The following is an 18,066-nucleotide window of genomic DNA, read 5'->3' as shown; positions in this document are numbered from 1 at the left end:
AGGGTAACCCACTGGCTCACACTCAAAAGTGCAGGGCTGGGGCTGAGACTGCGTACCCCTCAGCCTTGCAGGCACGGCGCAGGTGGCAGCCTTCCAGGTGTGGGAGGTGGCACACCCAGAGAGGGCATGGAAGCTCCATGCCCCCTCCCCCTTACCCTATGCACGGCTTCCATTAGGCTGTCCCTGAGCTGTATCCTTTATAATAAACTGGGAAGAGTAAGTAAAGTGCTCTCCTGATTTCTGGGAGCCATTCTCGTGAATCAGCGAACGCCAGCAAGGAATAATGGGAACCCTGGTCTACAGCCTGGGTTAGAAGTTACGGGAGCCTGGGGCTTGCAATTGGCGTATGAAGAGGGGGCAAGTCTCTTAACCTGCAGGTCTGCACTATCTTTTGTAGTCAGAACTGAACTGAAGGACACCCAGTTGGTGTCCTGACAGTCACAGAATTGGCTAGTGTGAGGAAAAACCCCACACATTTGGCATCAGAGTATATGAGTAGAAATAGATCAAAGAGGTGTCAGAATCAGGGCTTTTCCAACCAGAAATGAGGGCTGCCTATCGCAGGATCTGGCCTCCTGTCTCTATATCTCCCATCTACTTATCCCACTGATCCTGTGTCTAACCCTCATCTGCTTATCTCTCCTTAGCTTCATTCCAAGCTCTACAAAGCAAATAATGGGATGATCTTTGGAGCTCCCCTCCTACTATAAGATTCTCAAGTTTGCTCTGAGCCAATAGAAACATCAGGAGTCAGCCAACGTGGGTCCCCATAGCCAGCAGCTTCAGTTTGGTTGGAGATGCGACCCCTTCCTCATTCCAGAATATTAACCTAACTCCATTCCCAAACCAGCCATGTAGCCATCAATTCTGCCCCAAAAATAAGTAGCTAGAATCAAGAAAGAAAGAAGACATGGGGTGCAGGGGCCCTTCTCAACCTGAACGCATCCCTTTACCTTCTGTGGGGTCAACCAGGGGCCTCAGCTCCGCCTGCCCTTCCTCCACCTGGAGGATGCTATCAGCTCCAAAAAGAGTCAGACATCACCTGAGTCCTCCACAGGGAAGGACTCGAGATCGTAGAACCTGTCCCATTCAAGGAAAGAAGAATGAGAAAAAATGAAGGGGTCGGGACGTACAGAGTGCAGACTTGGAACCTATGGGCTTGAAGTGTGGCCCAGAGAAACCCTGGCCTCTCTTGTGCTAAGCATCCCAGGCTTCACACAAAGGAGGCCAGCCACCAACCCCCTTAGAACCACATTCCTGCTCTGTCATATTCTTGCTGTGTGACCATGGGGAAGTTACCCAACCTCTCTGAACTTCCGATTTCTTCATCTGTAAAAAGGGGATTATATCGTCTCTACCTCACAAGGTTGTTGTAAGAATAAAATGAGGAAATGCAGGGGGCAGCCAAGAACAAGGTGATCAGCATCGCGCTGTGCCTAGCACAGTGCCTAATGTCTTGTATACTTTTAGTAGATGTTTGAGAAAAGGAAGAGGGAAGAAAAAAGTGAAAGATGGGAGAAAGAAAGAAGGAAGGAAGGAGATAGGTGGTAAGAGGCTCAGGCCAGAGCTTTGAATGATTAACACAGCTGATCTGTGCAAGTTTCTATGGGGTGGGGGTAGAGTCTCATAGTCTGATCAAAACACTCCACATGATTCCACTCTGCCTGCATCCCAACCCCATTGAGGAGCCCCACTCACCAGCTCCCACTGACCACCGGCGTAGGGAACTCCTAGAAGCTGTCCTTGTGAGGGAGCCGAGTGGACCTGCAGTCTCCTTGGACCTCACTCTGCCTGCAGAGGGCCACCTACCAACTACTTTCCCCTGCAAATCACACTTATTCAACGGGATAGGAGAGAAGGGGCCTGTTGATGTCGCTGCAAGACCTCAGGCAAGTCATTTAACTTCTCAGAGCCTCAGTTTCCTCCTCTGTAAAATAGGGAGGGTTAACAGCCCCTGTCTTGCCAACCCTTAGGCATGGAGTAGTACTAGCACTGGAACTATGTGCTAGAAAAACAAGTTATCTGGCAGGAGGTGATAAACTAATGTATCACCTCCAGCACTCCCTTTGGACAAGGCATTCATTGCTGTCCTGCAAATGCCAAATAGTTAAGAGTTGGTTACTTTCTTGTTTTGCAGAAAACTGGGGACGGGGGTTGTCAGTAGAAAGGGTACACCAGGTCTAACTCAGTTCTGGCTGTGGGTTGGAACCTCCTGGAAACTTCAGAACCACACCAGAGGCCCTGGCCCCACCCCAGCAATTCTGATGTGTTGGAGTGTGGTGGGGGGTGGGCTAGTTGTTTTTTAACGTTCATAGGTGTTTCCTTACGTTGAGAACTCCTGGGCTCCCCAATGAAGTGAATGTGAATAAACCAGAGGAGGAGACTAATCTAAAAACCAGCCTGCAGAGTGATGAATGACCCCCTCCCCCGAGTCCAAGGGCCCGTGCACTACAAGAATGAAACATTTATGAATCTAGTTTTTAATAGCTTACATTTATCATATGCGAATTACACGTCAAGCACTATGCTAAGCTCATGATAGCCTTTATGCCACTGAACCCTCACGCCAGCCCTGTGAGGTGGGGACTGGTATCACCCCATGTACAGGGGCGGATGCCGGCAGAGCCTATTATCCCTCATTATTTACGGTGGAGCCAGCACCCAAGCTCAGCTATGCCTGACTGTGAGGCCAAGCTCTGCGCTCCTTCAGTCCACTGCCCAGTGCTAGAGAAAGAGACCTGGCCCCTCAACCTGTCTCACACTCCTGTTTTACTCTGGGCAAATCACTGCCCTCTCTGGGCCTGTTTCCTCATCTATAAAATGAGGTCTCTAGGGTGCCAGCTCTGTCATTTTTAGATCTATAGTCCTGTGACCGCCCCCTCTTGCTTAAATCCACTGCTCCTTTATTTTTCAATTTCCTTAACCTCAGAACGTATTTGAAACCAGGGTAACTAACCTAGAGACCTGCTGTTAAGAAAGGTTACTATAAAATTTTGGCCTCTCCAGGATTTGAAGCAGGGAGTCCTCTTTCTGGTTTGGTGGGTTTTTTTTTTTTTTCTTCCTATAAAATCCAAGACCTCTGGGGAATTGTCGCTGGGCAGAATCAGCTTTGGAAATCCTGACATGACTACATTTGATAAACACACATAGGCTAGAAACCTATTCCACAGCCCTAAAAGGCTATAGCTCATGCCATGCCTGGGATTGGTAATTCCGCAAAAGTTTGCTCTGGAGTGTTAAAAGGTTGTTGGCTAAGAAAGAGCATCACTGCTTTTTGTATATACCTTCCTGAAAATTTACAGTGTATGTCAACCACAGCAAAGGTACTGATAAGTCCTTGTAGTAAAGAAATCTGGGCAGTTTTGTTTCACCCAGATTTTTCACAGGCTTCCTTGGCCACAGAACCCTTTTACTGAATACTTAAAATAGGGCGTATTCATCCCTAATGAAGCTATGTCCTATCTTCTTGACCCTCAGATCAATGCTTCTGAAATTTAGAAGACAGGCTGTGAGTTAACCAAGTGCAGAAGGCAGGCTAATGCTAGCTGTCACCATCCCAGACACACCATTTCCCGCCTCACAAGGGGGTCTGATAAGCTGTGAGGGCTGCAATTAACAAGGCAGGTGGCCCAGTGCTACAGGAAGCACTGTCATCCAACAGCCAGGTGGGCCCAGCTGGGTGACAATAAAGCCACCCTGGGAACTTGTACCTTGTCATTTTAAGGGTGGTTCCTCACCCTTCAGGCTGTCTGTGGGATTGGGGAATTAATTCATTCACACATGTGAAAGAACCAAATTAGAGACACTAAGACAGACAGAATGATCTAACTGAACCTTTCACATTCTTTCTAAGGTAGGATCAGTTAAGGGACAGTCATTGCCACCATTACTTCACTCAGCAAGGCTCCATTAAACCCTTACCCTGTGCAGGCTCTGAAGATAATGCATAATGAATTAGGTTCAACCACTGCCTTCAGGGGCTCACAGCTTGTACGGAGACAGACCTGCAAACAATTATCATACCGGATACTTGTACCAGGAGGAAGGAGAAGGGCTTAAAGGAGCCAGGAAAGAAGAGAACTAGCTCTGCCTCTTCCCAACGCAATACACACCACACGTACTGAGAAGCTTCTGTGTCCCAGACACGGTTCCAGGGCACTGAGGGAATAGACAAGAAAGACACAGTCACTGTTCGAAAGGTGCCCTTGGCCTCCGAGACGTTTCAGTGCCTACACCCCTCCTCGAACAGAACAAAACATTTCCTCCACTAAATTTTGGAATTCCCTTCCTTGGCACTTCTCACACCAGAAGGAATTTGTTAGAATGCTTGTTTTCCCATAGGGCCTGCAAACAGCCCAAGGGCCTGGCCCTGCACTACTAATGTTTGCATAACAAGTGCATCTCTTAGTTACTGCCTGGAAGACTGGAGATGCTCAAAACATGCCTTTGAACTGAAGAGATGAGGGCTGGGGGAAGGGAAGAATATTATAAGGCCACTCTGGTGCAGCCCTGGGAGAGGAAAATGCGCCCAGGTGTTCCATGCAGGGAGAAGGCAGATCCAACAGGGTGAGTGTGGGGAGCAGGGAGAGATTGGGAAAACTCAGGGAAAACGTGCCCCTCAATTGGACACTGTGAACAAAGAATACTAGGGGAGAGGAGAGGAATAAATCCTAAGAAGGAACAGTATGAGCAAAACCGAGGAAAAGCAAGCACTGAGGAGAAAGTGAATTACACGTCCAACCAGAGTTTAGGGTATATATCAGGAGGAATTGGAAACTGAGCCTGGAAATGCAGTTTGGGGAGGCAATGGGGACCGCTGATTGAGTAGAGTCGAGCAGTGACATACTGAAAGCTGAGTTTTGGACAGGGCCATGTGACAATGCTGAATAATGGGGACGGGAGGGGAGCAGCTGGGGAGAGACAGCTTAGAAAGATCCATTCTGAGTCAGCCATCAGGTTCCCTACGAATATGACGCCAGCCCCCAGCTCCACGGCCCAGGCCCCGGACGAGTCATTCTCCCATGGGTACAGCTCCCCCCCCTTTGACCTATAAATAGCCACATAAAGGTCTCTGCCCCGCTCAGCCTCAGACACTCCAGCGCTGAGCTGTCACCCACCAGGACCTGAGCACAGCCAGCCCTGACTCAGTCCTGCCTGGTCACCCCACTGCCCCTTGGGGGAAGCCAGCCTATGGTCCCCTGACAACATGGGCAGGGGTCAGCAGGAAGTGCCAGACAGTGGCATCTTCCTGAGCGGAATCCTATCCCCAGATCCCTGAGAGATATGTCACCTCTACCAAAAGAGCGAGGGAGACACATTTCAGTGTGTGGCCGTGCATGCCTTTCCTTTAAACCCATCAGGGGCCGTTGCTGAGGACCACTGCTCACCTGGACCAGGTGAAGAAGAGGCCCTGAGGCCTGAGCATCTGGAATGGAGCGTCCAGAAGCCTGAGTGCTGGCACTTTAATGAGTTACCTTGGCTCTAGCCCCTGCCCTCCTCTCTGGGGAGGTGTTCTGGGAACTTCCGTGACAATTGTGGGTATTGTCCTGGAATTTGAGGTACCCTGTCCTGTAATGCTGGGGCTCCCTGAGGAAGAAGATCCTAACACCTTGTGCAAGGGGCAGGCATCAAAATAAACATGAGGGATACCAAGTCTGGCCGGTCACACTCAGGATCCTGACTTGGCCACTCTCCAGAGCATGACTTTGGAAAATCACCCAAACTTCCTTTAGCTTGAATGTCCTCATTTGCAAGGCAGGGATAACACCTGTCTGTCCCACCACTGAGGGCTCTGAATCCGATGGCAGGTATACAAGTGAATGTTCTCTATAAACTAAGGGCCCAAGAAAAGCAGTCACGCTCCAGCCACCCATCCTGGAAGCCCCTGCCTAGCTGGTCTCTAGTTGGGGGTGGGGGAGGGAGGCTCTCGGGAACCCAAGGCCTCCTTAGAAACACAGTCTCCCCCAAAGAGAGGCCTAGGCCCCAATCTAACACATCAGAGGAGTGAATGGGGTCCCCCCAATTTAATACCTGCCTCCCTCCTTCATTGAGAAGAATGAGCTGAGATCACTGGTGTAAGGGGAGAGGAGAAATACCAAATATTTATGGTTTATTATATGCCAGGCCCTGTACTGAGCATTCATGATCTAATTTAATTAAATGTTCATATTAACTCTATCATATATATCATATATACATAAAAGATATCATGTGTGTATAACATATTTCATGATATATATGATATATTATATATGTGAGATATATATACATTTCTCCTTTTAAAGGCAATGAGAGGATACCAACTCAGTTCTCTCTACCTCCAAGAATCTTGCTTTGATCCTGATGCTTTTCTACTCTTTTCTTCCTGGTGCAGGGGGAGGTTAGAGATTCTCTGGGTAGGAGGGGGTAGTGCCATGGACATGCTCAGTCGACATTAGCTCTTCCCCCTTCCCTTCTAAAGAAAGTACTGGGATGAGCAACACTCCTGGGAATTCCCAGTGCCAGGAGGTGGGCCCTGGGCAGCCTGGTCCACTTGGGCTGGGTACAGAACATCAATCCACATGCTCCAGGGAGCAGCTCTGGCCTGGGCTGTGGGATAAAAGCCCAGAAGGCTGACACCCGCATGCATGGCCACAGACTAGGGGACCAGAGTTGCCAACAAGCCTGGTGCCCACCTGGCTTGGGGAGTCTCACAGGGCCTGGCACTAGCAGGGGAAGCTGTTCTTGTGAGGCAGCCAAGGACATCAGTAGCCTCCCTGGGCCTCACTGTGTCTGCTGTGTGCCAAGCATTGTATCCTGTAAACCACATTTATTTACATCTGAGGACAGCCCTTGAAATAGGGTTTTCATCTCAATCTACAGATTAAACCAGTGGTTCTCAGGCAGGGACAATTCTGCCCTGCAGGAGATGCTGGGCAATGTCTAGAGATATTTTGGGGTTGTCAAAACTGGGGGGGGGGGAATACTACTGGCCAGGAATACTGCTAAACAGCCTACAGTGAGCAGGACAGCCCAAAATGTCACTGATGATGAGGCTGAGAAACCCTGAATAAGGAAACTGATTCAGAGACACTTACCAAGCTCATAAAGCTGCTGAGTGCTGGACTCAGCTTTCAGGTCCCGGTCCTTCAATCCGAAGCCAGCGCTCCTTTTTATATCTGGGATGGGGAGACTCATCCCAGCCAAAGCCAAGGAAACTGAAGGGCGAATAAGCCTGCAATCCTTCAGCAGACAGAGTTGGAAGAACCATGGGCCCTACTGAAATGCCCTCTGAAGTCTTAAATGCCCTTCAGAAATTGCCCTAAGGCTTCCCAGGACAATGTTGGTACCACTGGTGGTACAAGACGTTTGGGAATTGTAAAGAATGACTTCTTTGCATCTTGGAATTTGTAAGTGGTTAGTTCCCTCTGTGACCATCCCACCCCCAGCCCCAGGCACAGCATCTTTCCTTAAGTGCTAATGGCATATGTGAACTCCCTACAGTCCAGAAAGCCACCAGGACAGTCACCCTGACCAGGTTCCTTGTGCTGTCCACAAACACAGATGATACAGGACAAAGCCTGACAAATAGTAAGTACGCAATCAGGGGAAGAGATGGGCAGACAGGTGCGTGAGTGCGGCCATGGTAGAGATGAGGCAGGCACAACCGGCACGGCCAGGTTGTGAATGCCTTGAAGGTTCAGAAGTAGGACTCTGCCTGAGCCTTATGACCCAGGATGAGGTTCTAGGGCAGAGAGTGACCTGACCACTCTCTCAATGCCAGTTGGCATCATATACCCTGGAAGCTAAGTCTATTCATGACAGTTCCAAAATGAATTAGCTCTGACCTCAGGCAGGCAGCCTTCCCTCTGACCACTCTGATGGGCATAGAGGCAGCCTGTCATTCCTAAGAGAGGGCAGCCGAGCACCAAGTTGCGATCCTTACTCTGATTCCTTGGACTCCCCCAACCCACACCTAGGCATACATTCTGGGGCACCTGCAGTCCACACCCTTCACTCTGGAAAAAAGAACAACACCCTGAACTCTGGAGTCCTAACGTACTGGACAGCTATTCCAACCACAACCATCACCAAGAGACTGGCAACCAGAGAGTGAAGTTTAGACCCCAGACAGGTTTGTCAGAGCTCCAGAGACAAATGGATACTCTGCCAAAAATAAAAGCTCTTCTTGCTAGGGAAGTTGGAAAACCCGTTTTTAATAATTCCAACAGCAGAAATTCACAACTTCAGGCTCTGGCCAGCAAGGCCTCAGCCAGCTATGGCTTGGTCTCCCTAAGCCGAGAACTGCATTTGTCTGCTGTGGCCAAGGGGTCACCACCAGGCCTGCCTGTGGGTAAGAGGAATGCTGATAGCAGGGACATGGCAGGCCCAGAAGGGGAGCTACAGACAGAGAGTGGCTGATGACCAGGGCTAACTCGAGCCTCTGTGGGAGAAGACCAGGATGCAAACCCAGCACTGGGTTTTGCTTTCAACTCTCCGGGCTGCGGTTTGTCTTGCTAGTAGTTTTCAATCCTGGCTGAGCATCAGAATGAACCTGGTGAGCTTTGAAAAATCCTGATGCCCTGACTTCACAGCAGACATTTTTGGGGTAGGACCAGTATTTTTTTAAAGTTCTCCAACATGGAACCAAGGCTGAGGATCACAGGCTTAAATGTTCCCTTTATGCCCTGATTGGTTCTCTTAGAGCTCGGTACATTTTTTTACTGCCTGAGCATTGCACACACTCCACAGACAATCATCCACCCCAAGGCCTTGAGCTCCACAAAGATATGATTTAAAGGTAGGAGGTCTCAGACTCTTATTTTTTAAATAATAATAATAATGAAAACAAACAGAAACCCTTATTTTTGCAACATCTTTCTTATCTAAACCAGACTCAACCAGGACGGTGCCAAGCATGATTCTTAAAAAATGTAGAATGCACCCGGCCAGGTGTGGCTCAGAGGTTGAGCATTGACCTAGGATCCAGGCGATTGGGGTTCAATTCCCGGTCAGGGCACATGCCCAGGTTGTTGGCTCGATCAATGACTCTCTCATCATTGATGTTTCTATCTCTCTCTTTCTCTCTCTCCTTTCTTCTCTCTGAAATCAACAAAGATATATTTTAGAATTAAAAAAAAAAAAGTAGAATGTGATCATGTCACTCGGAACTCTGCACATCTCCCCGCTATCTACAGCACTCAGTTTCTGGCCCACCCTTGTGGCATCTCTCCTGCTCCCAACTCTACCCAAGCACACACCTGGCACACCCGGGGCCCACCTGTCCCATGACTTCATTGACATAGTTTCCTGGCCCTTTGATGTCCTCACCTACCCCTTCCCGTTGTCAAAATCCTACTCCCCTGGAAGATCTAGCTGGCATGCCATTCGAAGTCCCCATCAGAATGAATCCCTTCCTCCTCTGCACTCCCCCATCCCATGCACAGTACAGATCATTCTCTCATGACAGCTCTAATTAAAAGTATGTTTATGGGGGTCATGGGTAGGTGAAAAAGATGAAGGGGGGATAAGAAGGACAAACCCCTAATTATAAAATAAATAAGCCACAAGGATGTCGTGTACAGCACAGGGAATACAGTCAATAATGTTGTAATAACTTCGCACGGTGATAGATAGTTAATAGACTTATCCTGGTGATCACATCGTATCTGCATCCCTCTAAAAACACAAGATTCCCCTAAGGGCAAGGGATGTGCCTTTACTGTTCTCACCCAAAGCAGGCCCCGGGAATGCGAAATGAACGAACGAGTGCACGAACAGCAGACTGGAGTAACTGCGCGTTGCGGACACAGGCTTCGCTCTCCACATCTGAGACCTCAGCCATCGCCTGCCGTTTGGCTGTGAGATGCTTTCCCAGCAAACAGACTGAATTACATTTTCCCAGGAAGGTAGATTGCAGCCCATCTAGTGAAGTCATCATTACCCATGTTCCGTGTTAATCCTCTGGGCTCGTTAGCATGCCAGATAATTAGCGCCCGTAAGCAGGTTACATGGAAGAAACGCGGCCTCTGCTTCTGGAACATTGGCCAGTGATGCCGGGTAAGAGGCAGAGCCACCATGGCAAGGGCTCCTTGGGGACAGTCATGCTTGCGTCCACTGGGCCCCTCTCCCCTCTGGGAGCCCCGCCTCACTCCACCATTTTGCACAGAAGTCCCTCCCTCCAGGCTAAAGGCAGATAGCTGCTGAATTATCTAGTTACCCAGGGAAATGCAGGCTGAAGGCAGGAGAACGTGAAACTGCTGCAGTTGACCCACTGCCCTCTGCCCCCTCCTTGCAAAGCTCTTCATGCGCTGCCCTGAAAGGCAGAATGGGGCAGTGAATGGGACCATGAACTTTGAGACCTTGGCAATTTCTTAAGTCCTTGTGCCTTAGTCTTCACACATAAAATGGGAGAAGTAAAAGGACCTCGAAGCATCACTGGGAAATGCTTTCAATGCCGGCTGGCACATAGCAAATGCTCAGTAAGTGTTTTGTCCCCATGGTTTATCCAGGTAGTTCAATGAAATGGAATCTACATGGGAGACTTCGTTCCTGCCCCACCTCCTCTGCTCCCACTGAGGAGGGTGCGCTGCATGAATTCCTGGAGACAGGTGCAAGGCAGCACAGGCACTGGGCATCTTCTTAAGAAACCTACAGGCAAGTGAGGAGATACCAAGGGACAGACTAAATCATTAGGATCCCTGCAGTTGACACTTCATGACCTGCCTTATGCTATAGGGTCAGTGTTATCACAGCCCTGTGCCTGTCACCTCTACCCAGGTCTTCCCAGGCTCAGCACCAGTGAGAACCATGTGTACAAGATGAACATCCCCATCTAGTCATCGTGTGGGATCTGGAAGGAGTCTGTGGTTGCCTTGACTACAGCTAAATGGAGTCCTACTGACCTTTCCTCTCCCCTCCCACCCACGACCATTCTCTGGAAATTCTGTATTCCTTGTCCATCTGGGAACTCACCATCCCTCAAAGCCCAACATGACAATTATTACACCAACTCTATCCTCTGAACACTGGTAATTAAAATACAACAATAAGCATGTATCCTTCCTTCAGAGGGAACTGTAGTTGATCCCCAGTCACTGAAGGAAAATTCTTCTTTAATAATGATTTAATAATGAACATCAGCTAATAAATGTAGAATGACAGAATTGGGGAGTCACTATTTTGCAAGCTCTAATGAAACTGTTAGTCCAGGTTCAAATATTATGGTAAATAGCTTATTTGCAGGGTACTATAGTATCTATCATGTTACAGATGATGGGAGATGATGTGATGATGGGAAATGATGCAATGGAAAGACCCCACAGTTGCAATCTTTACCTACCAAGTGATGTTTGGTTAAGCATCTCTGGTTGCGCAGTAGTTCCAGCAGGTTCCCTCTTCCCTCTTTGGAGCTGGCAGCCCTCCCTCATGCTGAGCAGCTTGGAAGCCCCTGTCGGCAAACTTGTAAGAGCTTGAAACCATCGTCACCCCTCCAACTCCCACCAAGGTGGAGGAAATGGTTGAAGCTGATCGCCCAGGAAAGCTCTTCATTGGTGGCCTCAATACAGAAACAAATGAGAAAGCCCTTGAAACAGTATTTGGCAAATATGGACAAAAAGTGGAAGTACTCTTGATAAAAGATCGTGAAACCAACAAATATAAAGGACTTGCTTTTGTCCCCTTTGAAAGCCCAGCAGATGCTAAGAATGCAGCTAGAGACATGAATGGGAAGTTCTTAGAAGGAAAGGACTTAGGACATTCTCAGTTGAGAATGGTAGATGGGAACCACCTCCACCTCCAAGAAGCAGAGGCCCTCCAACAGGTCTTGGAGGCAGGAGAGGAGGAAGTGGAGGAACCAGGGGGACCTTCCTCACGTGGAGAGCTCATGGATGATGGTGGCTATTCCATTCATTTTAACATGAGTTCTTCCAGGGAACCACTTCCAGTAAAAAGAGGACCACCACTGAGAAGCCAGGGTCCTGTTCCTACAAGATCTGCTCCTTCAGGATCCACTGGCACCAGCAGTGGAATGGGAGGAAGAGCTCCTGTATCACGTGGAAGAAATGGTTATGGAGGCCCACCTCGAAGGGAACCCCTGCCTTCTCATAGAGATGTTTTTTTTGTCCCCAAGAGATGATGGATATTCTACTAAAGACAGCTATTCAAGCAGAGATTGCCCAAGTTCTCGTGATACAAGAGATTATGCACCACCACCAAGAGATTATACTTATAGTGATTATGGTCATTCCAGTTCACGTGATGACTATCCCCCAAGAGGCTATAGTGATAGAGTTGACTAAGATCGTGATTGTGACTATTCAGACCATGCAAGTGGTGGTTCCGACAGGAATTCATATGACAGTTATAGTAACTCACGTGGTGCTGCACCTACACGTGGGCCCCGTCATCTTATGATGGAAGCAGTAGCTATGACGATTACAGCAGCTCAGGTGACGGATATGGTGGAAGTCGGGACAGTTACTCAAGCAGCCAAAGTGATCTCTACTCCAGTGGTCATGATTGGGTTGGCAGACAAGAAAGAGGGCTTCCCCCTTCTATGGAAAGGGGCACCCTCCTCCACGTAATTCCTACAGCAGTTCAAGCCTCGGAGCACCAAGGGGTGGTAGCCCTGGAGGAAGCCGATCTGATAGAGGGGGAGGCAGAAGCAGATATTAAAAACAAAACTTTGGACCAAAATCCCTGTTGAAAGAGACAAGCAAAAAGTGGAACCTATTCTGTCATAACTACCTAAGGACTACTAAAAGAAAAAATTGTGTTACCTTTTAAAAATTTCCTGTTAAGTTCCCCTTTCATAATTTTTATGTACTTGTGAGGAAAAGAGTAAAACCTGTTTAATCTTATGACATTGCTTTCAACGAGCAAATGCTAAATGTGTTAAGGCTTGACTCAGGTACTAGTGCTGTAATTTTCCAAGTGAAAGAGTCCCTAAGGGCCACTTTCTAATTTTTTCCCCAGTAAATGAGGCAACAATTCTAAGATCTTCTACAAACATCTAGCCGTCTAAAATGGAGAGATGAATCCCTCGGCCTATATACAAACAAGCCAGCTATTAGAGGGTGGTCGGCGTATGCTACTCTTAGGATATCATACTATCTTCAAACTGAATCTCCAATGTGCTCAGTATGAAAAACCTGAGATCAGATGCTTATGTAAAGAAAGTGCTAGTCATCCAGTGAACCCAAAACAAATGGATAGTGCTGGCCATATTTTGCCTTTCTGACATTTCCTTGGGAATCTACAAGAACCTCCCCTCCCCCGCTCGCTCAATAAGACCATTTAAGTGTGTGTTAAGCAACTACAGAATACTAAATAAAAAGTCCAGCCAAAAACAAAAACAAAAATACCTAGCATCTCTAAGAGTGGGACAGCCACACAATATGCTCTTCCTGCTGTGATGCGATATGAAATACACAGCTTCACTTACGGAATCCTCTTGCCAAAAACACTGACCTGAATCTCATCAAATTCTTACACCTAGCTCCCCCACTTTATAAGAAATAACAGGGGAGGGAGAAGCGGGTTAAGTGAAACCACAAGTAATCAGACAGATTCATAGCGTGAAATAATTGTATAGGATAACTGGTCTGTTTTCTTCCAAAAGTCAATACTAGCAGAAGTGTGAATAGCAGCCTTATTCACAATCGCTAAAAAAATGGAGACATCGCAAATAAATGTCCATCAACTGATAAATGGGTAAACAGAATATAGCATATCCGTATAATGGAACATTATTTGGTAATAAAAAGAAATTAAAGTACCGATACATGCTACAATATGGATGGACCTTCAAAACGCTATGCTAAACAAAGGAAGTCTGTTTTAGCAAAACACTGCTAAATTATGGTCACAATAGACCATATAGTGTATGACTGCAACTGTGTAGAGACAGAGAGTAGAGTAGTGATTACCTGGGGTAGAGTGGTGGAGTTTGGAGGAAATGGGGGGGGCGTGATGACTGCTAATGGGTACAGAATTGAATTTGGGGTGATGAAAATGTTTTAAAATTCACAATACTGTAAATGCACTAAGTCCTAAGTCCCGAATTTTACAGCTTATTGGGGTAAATTGTATCATATAAGAATTGTATCTCAAAGCTATTTTTAAAAACTCTGTGTGTGTGTTATATTGGGGGGAGCTTTTTTTAAAATTTATCTTTATTGTTGAAAGTATTACAGATGTCCCCCTTTGTCCCCCCGTTGATCCCCTCCACCCTGCTCCCACCCTCCACCCCAGGCCTTCACTGCACTATTGTCTGTGTCCACGGGTTATGCATCTATGCATATGTAAGTTCTTTGGCTAATCTCTTCCCACCCCACCTCCCCCCTTCCCTCTGAGATTCCTCAGTCTATTCCATGTCTCTAGATCCATTTTGTTTGCCAGTTTATTTTGTTCATTAGATTCCACATATAAGTGAGATAAGGTGATACTTGTCTTTCTCTGACTGGCTTATTTCGCTCAGCATAATACTCTCCAGGTCCTTTTTTATTAATAAGACAGAATGACCCAATGCAACACATGAATCTTGATTGTACCTTGAATGGATCCTGAATTTTTTAAGTTAAAAAGCTGTAAAAAAAAATAGGGGGAAATCTTAATAAAAGTGGAAGGCAGCCTGGTAGCAGCCAGAGAACATACAGGGGGGCACTGGGGTGAGGCAGGAGAGCAGCCCAGTGAGAACTGGCCCGTGCAAGGAGGCATCCAGGAAGAATAGCAGTCTTGGGCGGGGAGGGGACAGGAAGGTGGTCCATTCACGGAGCAAATAAGTCAATGAGATAATGGGAGGCAGGTTTCCTGCTGCTGGAGAAAGGAGGGACCACTATGGAATGAGGGAAAACCTAGAATGAATCCTGTGGTGTGAGATTGGAACTGGAAGCATCGGTGTAAACTCTAGGTTTACAACGTAGATGTAAAAATAGATGTAAATATCCTAGCTCTGCCCAGCGAGTGGGGCCAGGAGCAGCTGCAACCTAGTAGTACCAATGAGCACATCTAAAACCCAGATCTTGTAAACAGCATTTCCAACGAAAAGGAACCAGCGTTCACTAGAAAAATGACAAACTACAGGACTGAGGAAGGAAAAGAAAAAGATGAATCTGGAACATCTAGTTGGGCCAGAAATTTTAAAAGTACTCCTGAGTTGCAGGGAAACATCAAAAAGGACACAGAGTCAGCCAGAAGGAATTTCCAAATATGGGAAATGTTGAGTTTTGAAATAAATAATGATATTAACAGATTATAACTCACTGGATAAAAAAGAAATCTGAATCTACAGTGATATAAATAAATGAATAAAAATGGAGAGGAGGAAGCTCTTCGGTATTTCAGAAAGGCAACCAATAAATGCAGATGGAATGATGGAATCAGAAAAATCACCATTTGGCAACTATCACTGCAATAATTCAGGCAGGAAAAATCAATGGATAATAAAACTAGAGGCTGAAAGAGGGATGAGAAACGGGGTTTTACATAGTCTCAAAGTATCTCCCTAGAAGACACCACGTTAATCAAGTGATAAAAGGTAGTGCTCTGTGCACTGGGTATAAGTATCTTGTGCCTCCAGATAGGACACAATGCATCAGTTCTGTGCAATTCAGCCAAAAATTCATTATCTGGGTCTGATCAAGAGGGAACATCAGACAAACCCAAACTGAAAATCATTCTACAAAATGACTGTCTTGAATTATACAAAATGTCAAGGTCATAAAAGTCAAGGAGAAATTGAGAAGCAGTTACAGAGTGAAGCACTCTATGGAGATAAGACAATCGAGTGATCCTGGATGTGGTCCTCTGGCCAGAGAAGACGTCATTGGGACCACTAGAGAAAGGACACACAGGAATCCTTTGCACCAGCCTTGCAACATTTATGTGTTTGAAATTGTTTTAAAAGAGAAAAATATATAAATATCTCCTTTTAGAAGACTATTGGAGCCTAGCCTGTGTTGCCTCTGGACCTTGTGCAAACTTTGGTGGCTTAGCGTAATCTGTTTACCGATCGGCCTCTCCACTAGACTGTGAGCTCGTTGAATTCTTGGACTGGGCCTTGCTCATTTCCATTTCTCTAGGGCCTACCACAATGGTCAAAACATAGCAAGCACTCAGTAGATGTGTGTTGAATCAATGTGCTGGGCTTGGCTGGCATACCCCTGGACATGCTGACTGTTGGTAAATTCCTCCAGGTATTAAGCTGAAATATGCCTCTCTGCAAACTATAGAGCATCTGTCTGCCCTGCAGCAATGAGCTGTGTGTCCTAGAACAGAGTCCTGCTTGCAGGGACATGGTGCTTGAGATCACAGGCTCCAAGGAGCAGCTTCCTTGCCTCACTGCTTCAGGGAGAACCGTGGCCCCTGTTTGTTTAATCCCAGCCCACTGTGGCAGCCTTGATGGCACAGAGCTCACTTGTGATTCATGCAAATGTCACTCGAGCTCCCAGAGGTTTGCAGCCATAATTCAACATTTGTTCATAGCCACTTAAAATGTCCCTGAAATAGCTAACAGGCCCAGGGGATAGAAGGTGTTCTGCTAAGAAATCATTCCAGGAAGGCAGAAGCAGCCTTGGCCCAAACTTTAGAAGACACTGCTACTTCCAATTCATGGAGATATTTTTCTCTCCTTGGCTGCCTTCTCCCACTCCATGAAGAGAGGGGTGGACATCTCTCAAGGCCACCATGGGGAAAGGGGGACCTGAAGTTCTCTCCTTCATCATGGTGGACATGCTAGAACCCGTTCCCAATCATTCCTGTCCAGAGAACCTCAATCACTACGTCCAGTGTGCGAGAAGAAAACACAACAGAACACAGTCCAGAGGATTCCAGGAGAGAGCCCCAGTTCAAAGAACAGAAAGGAGGAAACAAAAAAATATAGCTATTGGATTAGAAGTCTAAAAGTTTGTGTGTAGGTGGAGATGGCAGAGGCAGAAAGGTAAGAAGAGACTCACATAGGTTGAGGTCTACTGTGCTACATAGTTCACAAATTAATTATATTTTAATTCTCCCAAAGTCAAATTAAATAACTTACCCAAGGTCATAGAGATAGTCTCTTTCCAGAGCCCAGCTCTTAACCACTGTGCCATATGGCCACCTGCAAACGTGTCAGTCAGAGCGCGCCTGGACTGAATGTTCAAATTCAAGCCACGGAGTCAAAGGCAGAAGTTCAAGCTCCCAATGTCAAGCTCTCCCAACCTGGTTCCTTAAAAACATCTGTTTCTCCTAAAGCTATCATTTCTGCCACCCAGAGTTGCGTTTAATAAGGGGAAGTGGAGACAGAAAGGGTGAACCAGGGAAGAATCGCATACGCATCTGAAAACTGACACTCAGTGCCTGATGTCAGACCCCCTGAGGCCCCCAGTTGGCCACTTGGAAAGACATCAAGTGTTACCCTGGCAAGAAGAGATTTCTCCATCTTCTCAGCCTTCCTGAAGAGGGTATTGTGGAATTGCGTGGCCTTTCCACCTGCGCACTGCTAAGCCAGGAGACTGGGCAGCAGAGAGCAGAGGACCGCGTGCAGGTCTGCAGAGCTGGGAGGTCAGCAGGCCCACAGGCATACACATGTCCAGCTCCCGGAGATGTGGTGTTGGGGACACGCAGTCATGGCGGCAGGATCCAAAGTCTAGCTCCCGCTCAAAAGGGAAAGCTGAATTCACAAAGTTGATGTACAGTGCCCAGGCTGTACAACCAGTGACACCAAGTGCCTCCGAGATGCCTGGCTTAAGCCCAGAGACCACCTGCATGTTCATTCATTAAAGGAAAAGTTCTGGAGTGGGCCACCCCTCAGAGCCAGTCTTTTGCCTGCAGCTGGGCTATTCCTTCTCCTCTAAGGTGGGAACTGTAGCTGAAAGGTCTTGTTCTGAAGATCTGGAATATTCTCCTGCCTTGGCCTGGAGCCACAGAAAGCCGGGCTGCCTGTGCCTCCTCTCAGTTTACCTGCATGAATGCAAGGGTAAGTAGGAGCTGGGGGGCTGAGCAGACAGCTTCAAGATGAGGCTTCTTCCCCTCTTCCCCACTCTCCAGCTCTGGTTCGGCTCTGGCAGCTACCAGGCTCCTGGTTCCCAGGGGAGGCTCTTTGACCTC

The 18,066-nt window shown here is 47.4% G+C and overlaps 1 protein-coding gene and 1 pseudogene across 2 annotated transcripts in view; one reads left to right on the top strand and one right to left on the bottom strand.

Annotated features, from left to right (window-relative positions):
* The window catches only part of ASIC2 (acid sensing ion channel subunit 2), a gene marked incomplete at its 5' end in the record, with an annotated part of 830,294 nt that overhangs the window by 800,014 nt on the left and 12,214 nt on the right, over nt 1–18,066 (bottom strand). The window lies entirely within an intron of this gene.
* On the top strand, nt 11,495–12,654 carry LOC308568611 (RNA-binding motif protein, X chromosome pseudogene; annotated as a pseudogene). Its single transcript has one exon. The product of its transcript is annotated as an RNA-binding motif protein, X chromosome pseudogene (transcript).

Source organism: Miniopterus schreibersii (assembly GCF_964146895.1).
Source record: "Miniopterus schreibersii genome assembly, chromosome: 16".
Lineage (NCBI taxonomy): Eukaryota > Metazoa > Chordata > Mammalia > Chiroptera > Miniopteridae > Miniopterus > Miniopterus schreibersii.
Note: the sequence above shows the minus strand (reverse complement) of the source record. Positions and strands in the feature narration are given on the sequence as shown.